General features: G+C 42.4%; 1 protein-coding gene across 10 annotated transcripts in view; it reads right to left on the bottom strand.

Moving 5' to 3' along the window:
* MBNL2 (muscleblind like splicing regulator 2) overlaps positions 1-16,649 on the bottom strand; it is a 161,613-nt gene that overhangs the window by 69,594 nt on the left and 75,370 nt on the right. The gene's annotated exons all lie outside the window — the stretch shown is intronic.

Consider the following 16,649-nt stretch of genomic DNA (forward strand, 5'->3'; position numbering starts at 1 on the left):
TTATTTTAAATAAAATTTTTATTTATTTATTCATGAGGGACACACAGAGAGAAGGAGAAAGAGAGGCAGAGGCACAGGCAGAGGGAGAAGCAGGCTCCATGCAGGGAGCCCGACATGGGACTTGATCCCGGGTCTCCAGGATCAGGCCCTGGACTGGAGGCGGCACTAAACTGCTGAGCCACCTGGGCTGCCCGCCCCTTACCTGTTCATTCTTTCCTGGGCTCCTAAGAAAAATCCTGTACTGAGATCAGGTCTTTCCCCTGGCTGCTAGTGACTCAGTATCCCCAGTATTGATGGCTACATGGCGATCCTGATCCAAGCTACAACTTTCTGCCTTCTTCTTGACCTTATTCATCCACTGGATGTCCCAGTTCTTATATTCTAGGGTATCATGAGGCTTCTCTCTTCACCTCCAATTTCAAGGTCTAAGACTTGTCTTCATTCAGGATCCTTCCCTGATTGGAGCTCTGCTTGGCCTCTGCATCCGGAAAACTCTGCCCCCAGGCTGGGGTCTGTGGCCTACTAGGAACAACTGTTCCTCATCCACACACCCACTAAGGATCATCTTTCTGGGTTTGCCCTCACTGTCACCCACCCTCAGGGGACAGATGCCCTGCTAAGTTTTCTCAGACTTCTTGCTGCTGAATGTTTCTCCAAAGTGTACCTAGGAGGGTAGAGTCTTTGAGACAGAACTCTTGGGCTCAGGGACAGCATCTCCTTGGTCTAGTGGGCACAACTATCTTCAGAGTCTGGGGTCCCTTCTGGTCAGATTTAGCCAAACACTGAAATATGACATTTCTTCCTTTCCCTCTTAGGACCTCCCCAAAACCTATTTATGGAAGATGTATTTTCTATCAGGGAACCCCAAATGTTCCCCATGCTATTGGTTGGGTACTTAAGCTTCTGAGAGTCCAGAAACTGCTGGTCAAATTTATGTATAAACTGAATCCACCCATTATTTAGAGAACCTTGTGCTTTTTAAAAAAGATAATTACTTATTTAATAATACTGGTAACATTTATCAAATGTAGGTTTATTATTATTATTATTATTGACTACTTATTATATTAGCCAGGCACTGTGCTAAGTGTCTCATGCATTGTCACAGACAGACCTATGAGACAGGAAGGTACCAGTAATAACTCCTTGTGATAGCTAGTTGGGAGAACTGACACCTGGGGAGACTGATGATCTTGTCCTAGGTCAAACAAGTAGTAAGAGAACCCAGAGTTCATCCCAGGCAGTGTGACTCCTGAGCCAGTGCTCTTCATCACTGTGCTTCTTTCACTTGTTCATATAATCATAAAAAATATATGTTTATTGAATGCTTATGATATGCCCAGCATGGCAAGTGCTTTAATGAATGAACTTTTTGGTATTCATAATAAGCCTCTGCAGTAGGTCTTATTTATATCCGCCTTTTGCAAATGTGGAAACCAAGGCTCAGAAAGGTTAAGTCATTTGCACAAGGTCACACAGCTTAGTAAGATTTGAACATACTTAGCCCAACTCCCAAACTGCCATGCTCTAAGAATATTAATTATTGGGGATCCTTTGGGTCAAGTCATGATTCTAGGGTCCTGGGATCAAGGCCCACATTGGGGATCAGCAGGGAGTCGCTTTTCCCTCCCCGTCTGCCTCTCTCCCCACTCATGCTTTCTCTCTCTCTCTCTCTCTCAAACATAAATAAATAAAACCTTTAAAAAAAAGAATATAAATTATTGATTTCTACTATATGCATGGTATGATGCTAGGCCCAAGTGAATACAAAGATGAAAAATAAATTGTTCCTATCTTTGAGTAACTCTAGATATGTAGATTTGCAATGCATATACACATGAATAGAGAAAGGGAAGAAACCATAGTAATAAGTAGTAGTTAAGTCTAGTATTAGCCAAAAGGATCTACGTAACGTTTCATAAATCATTATGTTCTCACAAATCCAATTAAAGTGATAGAGTACATTTTATAAATACGGTTGAATTATAATACATCAAACTAATAATTGAAGGGGACAACCAAATTAGGCCACTCTCAGCACATCTCCGTGTATGAGAGCAGCAGGATGACCACTAACAGTCCCAGAGGCTACCCTCTGATGAGGAGATTGCAAGCTTTTGAAATCAGGAGGTGAGGCCCTTGGATTTCAGGGAGATAATTAGATTATACATATATCAAACTATAGCTTAAGAATTATGCATGCAGGACAGCCCGGGTGGCTCAGCGGTTTAGCGCTGCCTTCAGCCCAGGGCGAGATCCTGGAGACCCGGGATTGAGACCCACGTCGGGCTCCCTGCATGGAGCCTGCTTCTCCCTCTGCCTGTGTCTCTGCCTCTCTCTCTCTTTCTCTCTCTCTCTCTCTGTATCTCTCATGAATAAATAAATAAAATCTTTAAAAAAAAAAGAATTATGCATGCATGTTTTAGACATGTATCTCTGCTTTGCTTATTTTTTTTTTTTTTTTTCTGCTTTGCTTATTGAAAAAGCCTAAAACCCCAGCAGAGGGCAGTTTCCCCAGGAAGCATAAGGAGGGGAGCTCTCCACCTCCTTTGGATGACTCTAGCATGAAACTTCTACCTGTCCAGGATGCAGAGTCTGACACTTCGTGGGGACCACTGGGAGGTTTTAAGCTGTTTTTACAGGACCAGTATTTTGTTCATTTTTATCTATTCAGTTTCACCTGGTTGATTCTGTGATTGATGGCAGTCCATAGCTCTGGAACACTGAATTTTACAGGACCACTTTACCCTTGTGATTGGTGCCTCATCCACCACAAAGCCCTTAATGGGGTTATCTGGCCCTGGATATATGGCCATTAGGTCTCCTGCATCACTGCTAGCTTTTCATTCCCATGCTACTTTCAGGCCAATGCAAGCCCTTGGATGTGGCCTGACACTGACAACAGACCCTCATCCACCTCCCCTCCAGCAGCACTCTGGCCTTCATCCCAAACTCACAAATACCCCTGTCTTCATGGAACTTAGCTTCTAGTTAGGACAGACAGGCAAGAACAAATGAGTATTACAAATAAGTAAGTTATAGAGTAGAATGTGCCTTTCTTTCTGAGGGAGAGAAAGGTGAGGTAAGTGGGATGAGAATGCTGTAGCGGGGTGGGCCTCCCTTTAAAATTGAGTAGGCAGGGCCAGCCTTACTGAGAAGATAATTTTGGAGTGAAAATTCAAAGGGAGTGGAGAGCTGGGTATGGCCTTTGTCTGGGAGAAGCATGTTCTAGATGGAGAGGACAAATGGTACACAAGCCCTAAGGAGGAGGCATGTTTGGCATGTCTAAGACCAGTGAACCAGGAGGTGTACCAGGAGCCCATGCACCTGGTACCTTGAGCCATGGAAGAGCTAGAAAGGAGGTTGGAGAAGTAACAGAGGTTTGGTCATGGAGAGCCTTCTAGGCCATTGGAAAGCCTTTGCTTACTTTGAAGGAATGGAGATTTTAAACAGCAGAGTGACATGACCTGACATTTTTGGGAATAGACAGGTGGGCCAGAGTAGTCCCAAGGAGACCAGCTCTGCTCAGCAGTCATCCTGGGGAGGAACTATGATGCTTAGACCAGGCTGGTGACAGTGGAGGCAAGAAATGGTAGGTCCTGGTATATGTGGAAGGAAGACCCAACAGGATTTTCCAATGCACTGGATATGGATCGTAAAATAGATCAGCAAGAGGACAGTAAGGGTCTGGGTCTGAGCCACTGGAAGGATAGAACTGATATCAACTGAGATGCAGAAGGCATTGTTCAAGCAGGTTTGGGGAAATGGCAGGAGTTGTGTTTTGGACACATTAAGTTTGAGATGCCCATAGCCTAGCAAAGTAGGGGTTTCTAGCAAGCAACTGTACACTGGAATCTCAATTTCAGGAGAAAGGTGTGATCTGGTGATGTACGTTTTGGTAGGTCTGGGCATGTGAAAGGTATTGATGGCCTTGAATAAACCTCCTCAGTTATATATAGCCCTGGGTGCATTACTCTTCCCTCTCAGGACCCTGCAGAAACTCCATTCCTTCCTAAATCATGTCCACATGTCCTTCTCTGTGAGCAAGTTGTGACAACCATGTTGTCAGGCAGAGAGCTTCCTTTCCAGGCTCACCTCCACTAGAACCATGCAGCTTTGACCCAACTCCAGTCAAAGCTGGGAAACCCAAGGCCCAATGACTTCCTGCCTTCTCTATGATTATGTTCAAGTTGTTTCCATTCCTCTTTTTCCCTATTTCAAATGATCCAAATTCCACGTCCCTTCCAAGGCCCAGTTGAACTGACCTTCTTCCATGTGAACTATTCTCCAACCACTCCTCAGACCCCCTTGAGAAAGTGTCTTCACCTTCCCTGCACTTCTCAGATAGTGCCTTATACTCAACACCTGTTCTTATCATTAGGATTCAGTCTCAGGGCTTTCTTGCAAGCTGCTCCTGAGGGGAAGCTCTCCCACGTGCCTCAGAAAAGTCAGTAATGGAGAGCACAGTGCCTGGTAGAGACATGTACACCATCAGTGTTTGCTTAACAAATGAATATTCGGAAGACACAGATTTTGTCAGGCTAGACCCTTGTAAACCTTGTGGGATGAGATCTTGTGGTAGGGAGGGCGGTAGGAACAGACAGAAGATGATTTCTACTGCTTCAGAGGCCACTTCTTCCCATTTAAAGATCCTTAAATAATACCAATCCACACTGGAATCTAATAGAAGTGTAGGTAGTAGGCTTCTTTTTTTCTCTATAAGGACAAAAATACTATTGCAAGGAGTTTTAAAATAGACTCAATGTGTTCCCTAAAATTAAAATGCCAACAGGCATGTGAATTTCTACTTTTACCAATAATGCAAACAGCTACAAATTAGTACAAACGATTAACATATATGAAAGAGCTTTCATTTTCACAGAGGCTTGCTATATGCCAGATGTTTTACCCTGACCCTCACAACAACTCTGGAGTTCTGTATTGTGAGCTTTCTTTCACATATTGAGTGAAGAGAGAGAAGCAACTCACCTACATTGAACAGCTTGTCAGGGTCACAAAGCTTATAGGTGGTAGAGTTAGGATTCCAACAAGCCTCTTGAGAGCCAAGGGCAAAGCTCCTTGTACCTTGTCATCTGCCTCCTCCCCCTCACTGGGAAGCCCCCAACCCTAGGGTTGTTGACTTCAGTGTCTAACCTGCTGATTTTCTCAGTGGAAGAGAGATGTCATGGCAGATGCTTCTAATCATCAAGTCCCCAGACAGAATTCACTATCATGTCAGTCATTCACTCAATGCATATGTATTTAATACTTCCTCTGTGGCAGGCACTGCTCTCAGCACCAGAGAAAGAGTAATGAGCAAAACAGGCAAGAGTCCCTATCCTCAAGGAGCTTCCATTTGAATGGGGCAGGACAGACACTAAACAAAGTCAGTGAGTAAAATGCAGAGTGAGTATAGTGGTGATAAATGCTAGGGGAAAAAATATATATATGCAAGGGGCAGAAATGAATGGGTGGATAATTTTGCAGTTTTTGTTGGGGTGTCTGACAAAGGTCTCAAGGAGAACTTTCCAGGCAGAGGAACAAGTCTGGTAAGAGATTGCAGGAACTGCAAAGATCCTGAGGCAGGAGTGTACCTAGAGTCTTCTAGAATAGCAACCAGGACAGCGTGCCTGGAGCAGAGCAAGGGCTAGAAGAGTAGCTGAGACTGGAGAGTTGAGGGGAGGGAGGTGACCCGAGGGTGCAGAACCTTATGGGTCGTCAGAAGGACTTTGGCTTTCACTCTGATTGAGATGCAAAATCAATGGAGGGTTAATGCACTGGACGATATTACCCAGAGGTTTCCATGTTCTTCGCAGATTTTTCAAATGTATTAGCAACTTTAATAAATTATGAGAAAGTGCATTATGTCAGACTCCCAATCACTAAATATTGCTGATCTCATACATATCCCCATTTAGCACTGCTCTTGTGATCAAGCAGCAGGCTTGAGGCTGGGGCAGCATGATGGGCTTAAATACTAGAGGCCCAGGAATGGGGGCCACCATATCCCCAGCACGCCAGCCCCTAGACCTGTCCCGTTCTCCTCCTTGAAAGGAGACAGCTGGCTCTCCTCAGCCTCCACCTCAACCTCAAAATCCAAACAGCTGGGATGGATCAGGCCATCCACACCCGGGGGGGGGGGGGGGGATGGGGGTAGGGGGGATAAGGCTATCCAGCAAAGGCTGTTCAAGCAACAGGCTGTAGATGCTCCTCTAGAAGAACAGCAAGAGGAGGGGATACCTGGTGGCTCAGTGGTTGAGCATCTGCCTTTGGCTCAGGTCTCGATCCCAGGGTCCTGGGATCGAGTCCAGCATCAGGCTCCACACAAGGAGCCTGCTTCTTCCTCTGCCTGTGTCTCTGCCTCTCCCTCTGTGCATCTCTCATGAATAAATAAATAAAGTATTCAAAAAATAAACAGCAAGAGGAGAAAAGGTCTTTCTGACCACTCAGAAAAGTCCTGGTCAAACTGTGCCAACCTGATTTACAGCTTACAACAACAAAAAAATCATCCTCAAATCTCGTTGCCTCCAGTTTTACCCTTCTGTTTAATAAGATCTTTTTTTTTTTTTTAATTTGATGAGTAGCCCACAAAGGGAATATTGACTATTCAGAGCATGGGTTTCTCCCCCTGTGAAGGGGCCTGACGGTGTATGGAGGGAGGGCAGGCGTACAGCTGGGTGTGTGGAGAAGAGGAAAACAGAGAAAATCACTGAAAATTTGCCTCAGGATAATCATATTGACGGCTCAGTTTCAATTTTCAGGATTTAAAGTGAATACACTGGACCTACCTGTAGCCTGACAAATGTCAGGGTGCTGAGACTTTACAGCTTTAGAACTCAGGACACAGCACTGGGAATCTCCATCTTTAAGCTTGTGGCCCTGAGACAGGGCATTTGCTTCTATTTAACATACATGCGTGCAATTCCTTTGTTTGTTTTTTTTTTTACTTTTTATTTTTTTAAAGCGTTTTTAAAAATTTTATTTATTTATCCATGAGAGACACAGAGAGAGAGGCAGAGACACAGGCAGAAGGAGAAGCAGGCTCCCTGTGGTGAGCCCAATGCAGGACTCGATCCCAGGACCCCGGGATCACAACCTGAGCCAAAGGCAGGCACTCAACCACTGAGCCACCCAGGTGTCCCACGTGCAATTCCTTGTAAGGGTTTTCTGGAACTCACTTTGCTCTGAAATGATCTGTTTCCCTTGGTAGAGCATTGCTACTCTGGTGGAGGGGAGTTTTTGTCAGGGGAACATGGAGACCTGTGCCACAAAACACTGCTTGGCAGTGAGTAAATAGTGTCTTGCAAATACATGTATTAACAGCCTCCCAGGTTATGCCATCAGGAATAAAATGCAGATTCAAACACATGACAGTTAACTGAATTCACAGTAACCTTTATAAATAAGGTGTGTTCTCAACATACAGATAATAGAAACATAATTGGTAGCATAGAGGCTCCGAGAAAAATGTTCAATGTTCCAAAAGGAATTTTCATTCTTCAAAAACCTGTAAGCAGTTAAGTGATAAATAATAAATGAATGTAAGTTGCAGGCTATTGACATTTCAATTCTAAACTCAATAGCTGATGCTGGAGTAGACCAGGAGTAAGACCATGGAAAGAAAAGCATCCCACTCTCCTGGCTCTGAACCTCACCGTGAGAGACTCATTTTGGGGGGATAGTTCCTACTTTTTTTGGCCTAGGCCTTTTACTATGAAAATAACCTTGAAATTATTGAAACTTCAGTGTGAAATAATTTTTTAAAATATTTTATTTATTTGAGAGAAAGAGCCTGCGTGCACATGAGCACAAGCAGGGGAGGGGCCGAGGGAAGAGCAGACTCCCCGCTGGGCAGGGAGCCTGATGTGGGGCTCAATCCCAGGACCCTGGGATCATGACCTGCGTGAAAGGCAGATGCTTAACCAACTGAGACATACAGACACCTCCAGCGTGAAGTAATTTCTTAATCCCTTTGCTCAGGTAAAAGAAAATAGTCAACATCATAAAAAAAAATAAGTGAAATCAGGAAAAATACCTAGAATTGTAAAGTGAGGAGGAAGACATGCTACTAGCAGAAGAGGAACTTCCCTCTTTTTATCATGAGAGGGTGCTGGATTTTATCAAGTGCTTTTTCTACATCAGTTGAAATAATGTAGTCTCCCCCACCCCATCCTGTTAATGTGTTTTTTATTACATTGGTTTTTTTGTGTGTTTGGGAGTGCTTTGCCAGTGGCCAGACCAGTTTATGACACATGCACCTATACTTTTCTTCTAGCCAATTTTCTCAAGTGAGCCAGGGGCTGGCTCATTTCTAGACTGTTCTCACATGCCATGGGAATTTGAAAATGAAAACATTTTCAATGTTTCAACTCAATGTTAAGAGCTAGTTCTTGGTCGTAATTAGTTGGTTTCATTCAAATGAATACCAGGGGTCCACGCTCTTTTCCTTTCTTTAAAGAAATAACAAGATGGAAAGTGGCGCAGAGAATTCCTATCAGCAGTGAGCAATGGAGCAGGTCAAAGTAGGAGGAGGAATACTGGTGGCTGGGTCAAAGGAAGAGATTTAATCAAGATGGGGAGGTCTGGGAGGCCACCGTGGACCTAAGCCATCCCTAGCCCCTTACTAGTACTTTATCGTGTGCTTCATGCCACCTGCTGCAAGGACCTCAGAAGCAAACAAGGAGGGCTTCTGCATGACCATCAACATCCACGCATGTTTATAAAAATCGTTTCTGAAAACCAAAAGCTGTTTCAAGGAATTAACAGCTTTTTCCCAAATAATACAGTTTCAGTTTGCTGTTTTCGCATTTCTGAAATCTTTTCTTTTTCTTCTAGCTAAAAAAATGAGATCCCATAAAGCAGAGCTGACGAGTAAAATTTAAATATGCAAGTTGGCTTGTTCTCTTAAATTTAATTGTAAACATTATTAAAAATTTGGTATATATGGGGGGGTTGATCACCCTTCAGAGTTATTACTATTTTGAGGACTCCCTTTGATGTTTTCCATATCTTTATGTTGTTATAATCTTGGTGAAGAAATAATTGTATCTCTTGATTATTCTCATGGAGGCTATCATCAACTTGTTCCTCTCAACAGCTGGGGAGTCTTGTTTATGATGCGTACACTAAACTCCCTGTATGGATGCATCACAATTAACTTAACTATTTCTCCCACTCTGGTTCTTTGCAGTTTTACACGTTCATAAATAGTTTCGTGACAAGCGTTTTCTCCCACACGGCTCCTCCCCCTGCCACTTTTATTTCCTCAGTGTAAGTGGAATCATTGGATTAAAAAGTATGGATTTTTGTGTGGCGTTTAATGTATCTTGAATCAGTGTATTCTTAAATGTAATCTTATCTGAGCACTCAGCCTATCTGAATGTTTTTCTCAAGAACTAATCATATTACACTGATTTTTATCAGACAATGAGCACATGTTTTTCTTTTTGCCTTCACTGCCAGGAAACTCAGAGTTAAAGTTCAAATCCAATACTGCAGGGAGTTCACCGCAGGTGACTGTAATATGTTTCTCATTTCCTTCAGATTGATTTTCTATTTTGTTGTCCCTTTTAAAAACGATATTGAATTCTCAAAGTTCCCTCAAATTCCTTTTAGAAACAGGTTGGATTATAAAGCTCATTCACACTCACGTAAGCACACATACAAATGTGTATTTATTGTATCTAACACAAAACTTCATGTAATTAGCATTGTAAAATCCAAATGTTCTCAGATGTGGAATCTGCCATGATGTGGTGCAGTCCTCTCTGTCTACGATGGGCACACCAGGCAAGTCCCAGGACAAGACTTGCCTGGATCACTAGTCAGAATCAGAGCTAAGACCAGCTAGGACCCCGGCCTTTTCATGCCCAATCCAAACCCTCAACAAAGCACCAGGAGAGGCTGCCTGGGTGGCTCAGTCAAACATCTGCCTTCAGCTCAAGTCATGATCCAGCCCTGCATTCAGCTCCCTGCTCAGCAGGGAGTCTGCTTTTCCCTCCCCTTCTGCCTCTCACCCTGCTTGTGCTCTCTTTCTCTCATTCTCAAATAAATACAATCTTAAAAAAAAAAAATTGCCCCAGGAGCTGTACCGGACACCTTGACATTTCTGCTAGGAGCCCAATAGGAAGCACCTCTCTCTGTCATTGCTCTGTCTCCTCATCTGATTTCCCATTACCCCCATCCCAAGAGGTCACCTTCTTGCATTCCTAGAGCACGCTAGTAGAGCACGCGTTCTGTAGCCCATCTCTCACATACTGATGCTGCGTGAGTCTGCTGGGACTGCCATAACACAGCACCAGAGCCTGAGCAACTTGAGCAACAGATATGTGTTGTGTTTTGGTCCTGGAGGCTAGAAGTCCAAGATCAAGGTGTTGGCAGGACCACCCTCCCTCTGAAGGCTCCGGGGAAGGGTATGTTCCAGGCCTCTCTTGGCATCTTCTTTCTGTGTCTCTTTGCATTGTCTTCTCTCTATTCATATCTCTGTGTCCAAATCCTCACCCCCCCCCTTTTTTTAAACTGGGCTTCACTCCCAGCATGGAGCCCAATGCAGAACTTGAACTCATGACCATGAGATCAAAACCTGGGCTGAGATCAGGAGTTGAATGTTTAACCTACTGTGCCACCCAAGCGTCCCCAAATTTCCTCTTTTAACAAGAACATTCATCACACTGGACCAGGGCCCACCCTAATGAGCTTGCTTTAACTTCTATCACTCTGTAAGGACCTATTTCCAAATAAGACCATATTATGAGATACTGAGGGTTTGGACTTCATTAAAATAATTTGGTGGTGGGGGGGGATGCATTTCAACATCTAACAGTCACGAAGGTCATTTTTCTAAGTTTTCATCCCCCTGCTCAAAATCTTTCAGTGTCCTGTCTTACCGACTTAAGTCCAAATTCCTCACTTTGGTGTTCAGGCTCTCCCATAACCCTGTTTCAACATATCATTATTATTTTATCTCCCTACACACCCTGTATTCCTCTACACTGCAGTCTACCTATAGTTCTCTCAAATTGCAAACATTCTGCCTCCATGCCCACACGTGTGAGGCTCCTTTTGTGGAGAATGCCCTCTTCCTGAGGTCAACCCCCAACTCAGGCACCCTCTCCTCCACTACACCTTCCTAGTCCCACTCAGGCATGTCTTCTCCTCCCACAGGGCTTTGTATTGTGTACCTGGCTGACAGATAAGGATTCGATCACTAGATGATGACCACTCTGTGTTTCTTCCAGAGTCAGGACTTACCCACCATCTCAGCCCTCCTAGCACCTTTTCTTTGCTAACTTCCCCAATATTGTGGCAGGTGCCTTTTATGAACACATAAGAGGTAAATGAGATAGTCTGCTCTAGAGATCAATAAGAACACATAAGGGTCATGGGAGGCAACTCTTGTCCTAACAGTACATCCATGAAGTGTGATACACGTTAATAGTGGAATAAATAAGGATTGGAGGTATCACTTGAGATTGGTGGTTTGTGGGCATGGTGAGTGGGAGACAGATATTTTTACTAAGAAATTCCCTTTGTCCTCATCATTTTCTCCTCCTGACAGAAAATTCCATGAAGTTCATTTCTAAAGAAAAGTAAATATCCAGATGGCCAGAGGAATGACCTTTCTCTAATGGAGGGGATGAATTAGTTATCCAGCCAAATGTTTGAAATTCTTCTACCAGCATGCATAATTGAGAGAGATGTGTTAATTACCCTTAAGTGACATCTGGTAGGACTTCCTAGAGAACTCTGTGAGGAGTATTGATCTGGAATCATTGTAAGTGACTGTACTGTGGTGATATAAAGGTAAGGCCCTCACAACAATTTTTGAATGGGCAGGTCAATGAGCAGTTCTCTATCAACTGAGGCCTGCAGGCATTATGGCAGCTGGCCAATGCTTGTCAGGCAACAAAAGCACCAGCGTAGCTCTTTGTATGACATTTTGATGGGTGACACAGGGAAAATTCCAAAGACAAATCCCTATTATTGTAATAGCTCTATGGGTCAAAATGGGCTGTTACCAAAGAGAAAGTGAAGTTGAGATCTTCGTTTTACCCCCTATGGCTGTGAATCTGTAGCAATGATCCACATCATTGACTGTTATTTAAGGGAATTGAGCGCACATCTCTTGACTCAGCACTGTGGCCATTTGAGGAAGAAGCAAAAAATACAATCCTTTCCCTAAAGGAGTCACCACCTTGGCATTGGTGAAAAATAATTTAATTCACTAAAGTCTTTCCCAGATTCAAGATTTTATGATTCTATGATCATGAAAGGAGAACTATTTTGTCTTTAAACAGCAAAAAATGTCATGAATATTCTTTTATCTTAAAAGCAACATATTCCCTGACTAATATAATTTGCCATATTGCTTCTACATTAAATTGTTCAGTTTTTATATCACAAATCTGAACAAGAGAGCTTTTGGGTTTACTCTTCCTTTTCCTGTTGCTGACTAAATATTTTTTTCTTTCACCTGGAGTCACATGAAATATGGAATTACCTGACCTCTCTGAAATCCAAAATAATGGCATATCAGCTTCTAAAGTAACCACTTTGTTGTTTATTCATACATTTCTGGAAAAAATATCTGATTTTGGTTTAGTCTAGGGAAAACACATTTAGTTTTTTTTTTTTCCCTTAAAGTGTGTAGAAGAAAAATATACATCTCTTTTAAACAACTGGAATCAATTTAAGGCTTTGGCACACACAATGGAAAAATCAATGGATGTTAAAAGTTGAAAGGTAAAAGTCTGCTCCACAACTGTCAATAAATTTAGGTCCACTAAGAAAAATAAAAGGAAGATCTTTGACAACGAACTAGAACAGTAGCTCAAATAATCCAACAATCAATTAATATGGTTTTATCAAAGATATGCTATATGTTGAACGCTGGGAGATAGGATCCGTAGATTTAGGCATCCTTTCTATCCTCAAAAGAATTTTCAGTTTAACTGGGGAGATAACAGGCACGTGCACAAAACGATACTGAGTAAGTTGCTACATTGACAAGAATCAAGATTCAAAAGGGCTAAGGCATGCTGGTGGACTCATGAACATTGAGTGACCTAACCAAGGTTGAGCCTCCCTATAAATTCCAGAGATCTTGTTTGAGAACCCATCCAAATATGCTTCTCAGCTAGAAGAGAAAGTCCTTGAGCCTTGTTCTTGTTGCTTGGCAACCAGTATCAGTCTCTACTGAGCCCCAGGAGACCAATGGCCAAAGGCTTTCTACTTACCATGCATATTTTTTCCACATGGAAAATGAGCTAATAAGTAGGACACCTATTTTTCTCCCTCCCTTACTTGGTGTTGGGAATCCCTTCAGGCTTTTCTAAAAGCATTTGCTACTTTGTTCCTTGCTCAGAGGGAGCAAAAGTTAAATGAGGATCACCAAAGGGTGAACTTCCCATTTATGTTCCAGGCATTCACACTGGTAGCCCAAGGCCAGACTACCAATAATGTGCACAAATCACTGCAATATCCTGCAATATGTATCATTTAAGTTACAGTGGTGGCAAGAGGAGGCCATCACCAGTGTGGCCTCAGATGGTGATTAAAGGCTTTACAAATACAGATCTTGGAGGAAAGGAGAGGAAATAAAAGGTATGGCTCGGACAAAGTGATATCCGGTGAGAAAGTGAAAGTGCCCAACATTGTCAAATACTGCTGAGAGGTCAACTAAAATTAAAAGTCACAAAAGTGATCACTGAATATGGTATTTAAATAGCTACTGGTCATCTGTTCAAGGTGAATTTTGGTGGAGCACTGGGAACAACAATCAGGTTGCAATGCAGCAGACAAAGGTTGAGAAGTGGTTATAGAAATGGTCTCTATTATTCCCCCTTCCTCTGTGTAAAGAGACAAATGGACTATGTGCAGACTAGTGGTGGAAGTTGCTCAGCCAGCAAGCCCCCATGCTGGAGGCAGAAAGAGCCTCACTGGAATTCTGTTCTGTGTGTTTTCCCTTAAGCAGTGTGTGCGCACGCATACATGCAGGAGGGCACACACATGCGCAGGCCTGCACCCAGGCACGTGGGAGTGAATGCATTCCTTCCATTCCTTTCTTGTGCCTTCTCCACCTCTTCCTCTGCCTTGTTCCTCTTAGAAATGTCAATGACTGATTGAGGAACTTACTGTCAAATGTCTTGAACTCTTCCTGAGAAACCTGCTATGAGAATCTGACAAAAACTATAGATAGCCTGCAGATCATGATTTCAAATTCTGAAGTAATGATTTAGGCTTTTAAACAGTTAAGCTAAAGCCATATCAACCCAGTATTAAATGAGCACTGGGGACTGATCGGTTTTCCTATTTGCTCATTTTGCCTGATAACATATGTAAGTCTAAGATTTCACTCTTATTTCCAAGTAATGTAATAGATTGTAATTAGCTACAAAGGAATTCTCTTATTATAGTAATTTCTTAATTATGCATAGGGATAGAAAGAAAATTAGAGAATAATAGTCATTCACCTAAAAACACACTTTAACCATTAGTTTTAAATTCCACCCAAGAATTTAACCAGAATTCCTGATAAGAAGTCAAGGAAGGAAACTCACTGGAATTTTACCTTTTTAGAATTTCTGTAAAGGTGATAATGAGCAGTTACTTGCTTAAGGGTGGGCTGGTAGTTAAAAGAAGATGAATATGGGCAAAAAGCCCAATAGAACACAGAAGATTTTCAATTGTTTTTTTTCTTTCTTTCTTTCTTCCTCTTTTTTTTTTTTTTTTCAGCAGCAGATTTCTAAAGAAGCCTTAGCAGAAAACCAATATATAAATCAGGTAGAAGGCAGAAAAGTCAAACAGAGTTTCTTTACATTGAGCAGAGTTAGAATCCCTCCCTTTCACTTTTCCTTCCCTTGGACACTGTCCTGGAGGTAACAACATAGAACCTATTATTTTAATTCTACGTGGCAATGCACTTCTTTGTAAGCATTTAATAGTTTTCAAAGCACTGTCATTTTTGTCACATCATTTGATGCTTATGAAAATTCTATGAGCTAACAAGCAGCCTAGATATTAGCAGTGTTATCATCTCTTTGCAAATCACCTCCTTACGGTCAGCTAGCCTATCAATGGTATAGATCTGGAATCTAAAGCCAGATCTTGGGCAGCCCGTGTGGCTCAGTGTGGCTCAGCGGTTTAGCGCCACCTTCAGCCCAGGGCCTCATCCTGGAGACCTGGGATCGAGTCCCACGTCGGGTTCCCTGCATGGAGCCTGCTTCTCCCTCTGCCTGTATCTCTGCCTCTCTCTCTCTCCCTGTGTCTCCCATGAATGAATAAACAAATAAAACTCTTAAAAAAAATAAAGCCAGATCTTCAGAGTTCTTATATTTGATATACCATAAAATCCTTCATTTATCAGATCATTACACTGCTGGTCCAGGTCGGGTGCATTAAAGAATTTGGATGACATACCAGAGGACAATAGTAAATATCATTAAATTAAAATTAAAAGTAAACAAATCCATTTTTATATGTTTGACCTAGGCAAAAAAGTACACAAAAATTTTAGTATAAGTCTTTAACTTATAGTTCGTATAAGCGATTAAATAAACACCTCTCTACTTAGCCCAATTAGGCCAATCCCTACAAGGTTTAGGTAGATATAATACGTGACACAGCTTTCTTCTCTGAATAGCATAGAACTGTGTTTTCTAAATATGACTTTCCAACAGAATTAATCAGAGAACGTTTAAAAAAATGCAAATTCTTGCCCTCTCCATTGAAAATATAAACTAATAGGTCTAGGTTGGAGCCATTTTTCAGATGTGGGGTTAGATTTGTAAAAACACTTACAAAATCATAGAGTAGACTCAACTTCCCCAGTTACTGCCAGAGAGTGAGCTAGAAGTTTTGGGAGAGAGCTTTTCAGGCCACAACAGTATCATTTATTCAATTATAGCATTAAATTTATCCCAGTGACCCGAAAGAATCGGTGCATATCCAATTATGCCTAATTTATACCCTGGGATGTGCTGGTTCTGGCTCAACATAAAATCCTGGTAGAATCACAATTTAACAAGCTTGACAGGACATCAAAATTGCTATGTTGTTTCCAAACCTCATTAAATGGAAGCCTACACTTTCCTATAATGTTCAGAGGGAATATACACTATTATTATTTTTCTATTTGTTTATGTAAGGCAAATGTTCAGCAAATACTTTATCGGAAAACAATAAACAGCTAGAGGGAGTTGCTGTGAAAACAGGGCACTTACCACCCAAAACAGTGGGTGCCCAAGAGAGTAAATACTTCATTGTCCTTTGTGGTTACAGCATTTAGCAGAATGTAATATATTCTTTATGAATTTGACATGATTCAAAATATCACGGTGGCAGGCTGGGCAGACTGGAATGAATTGACAGCCACCTGGCGGAGGAGACACGCTTGGATTCAGAACCTCCCCTACATGTCCTCCATGTGCACAGTCTCTGATCACGGGCACCCTCTTATTTTCCCCTCTGGGGCCGGCACTTCTCCATCTCTTGTGCTGTCACCTGCCGTTTCTCCCGCCTGCTACGTGTGGGCAACCCTACTGCCCGGGCCCCCAGTGCCCTCCTCTTCTGACTACTTGTTTTTCCCTGAGGGGCTGGCATTAGCCTCTTGACTTCAAACCAGCATTACAGCTCCAGTCCCCAGATATTTA

This window comes from Canis aureus, chromosome 17 (assembly GCF_053574225.1).
Source record: "Canis aureus isolate CA01 chromosome 17, VMU_Caureus_v.1.0, whole genome shotgun sequence".
In the NCBI taxonomy this organism is placed as follows: domain Eukaryota; kingdom Metazoa; phylum Chordata; class Mammalia; order Carnivora; family Canidae; genus Canis; species Canis aureus.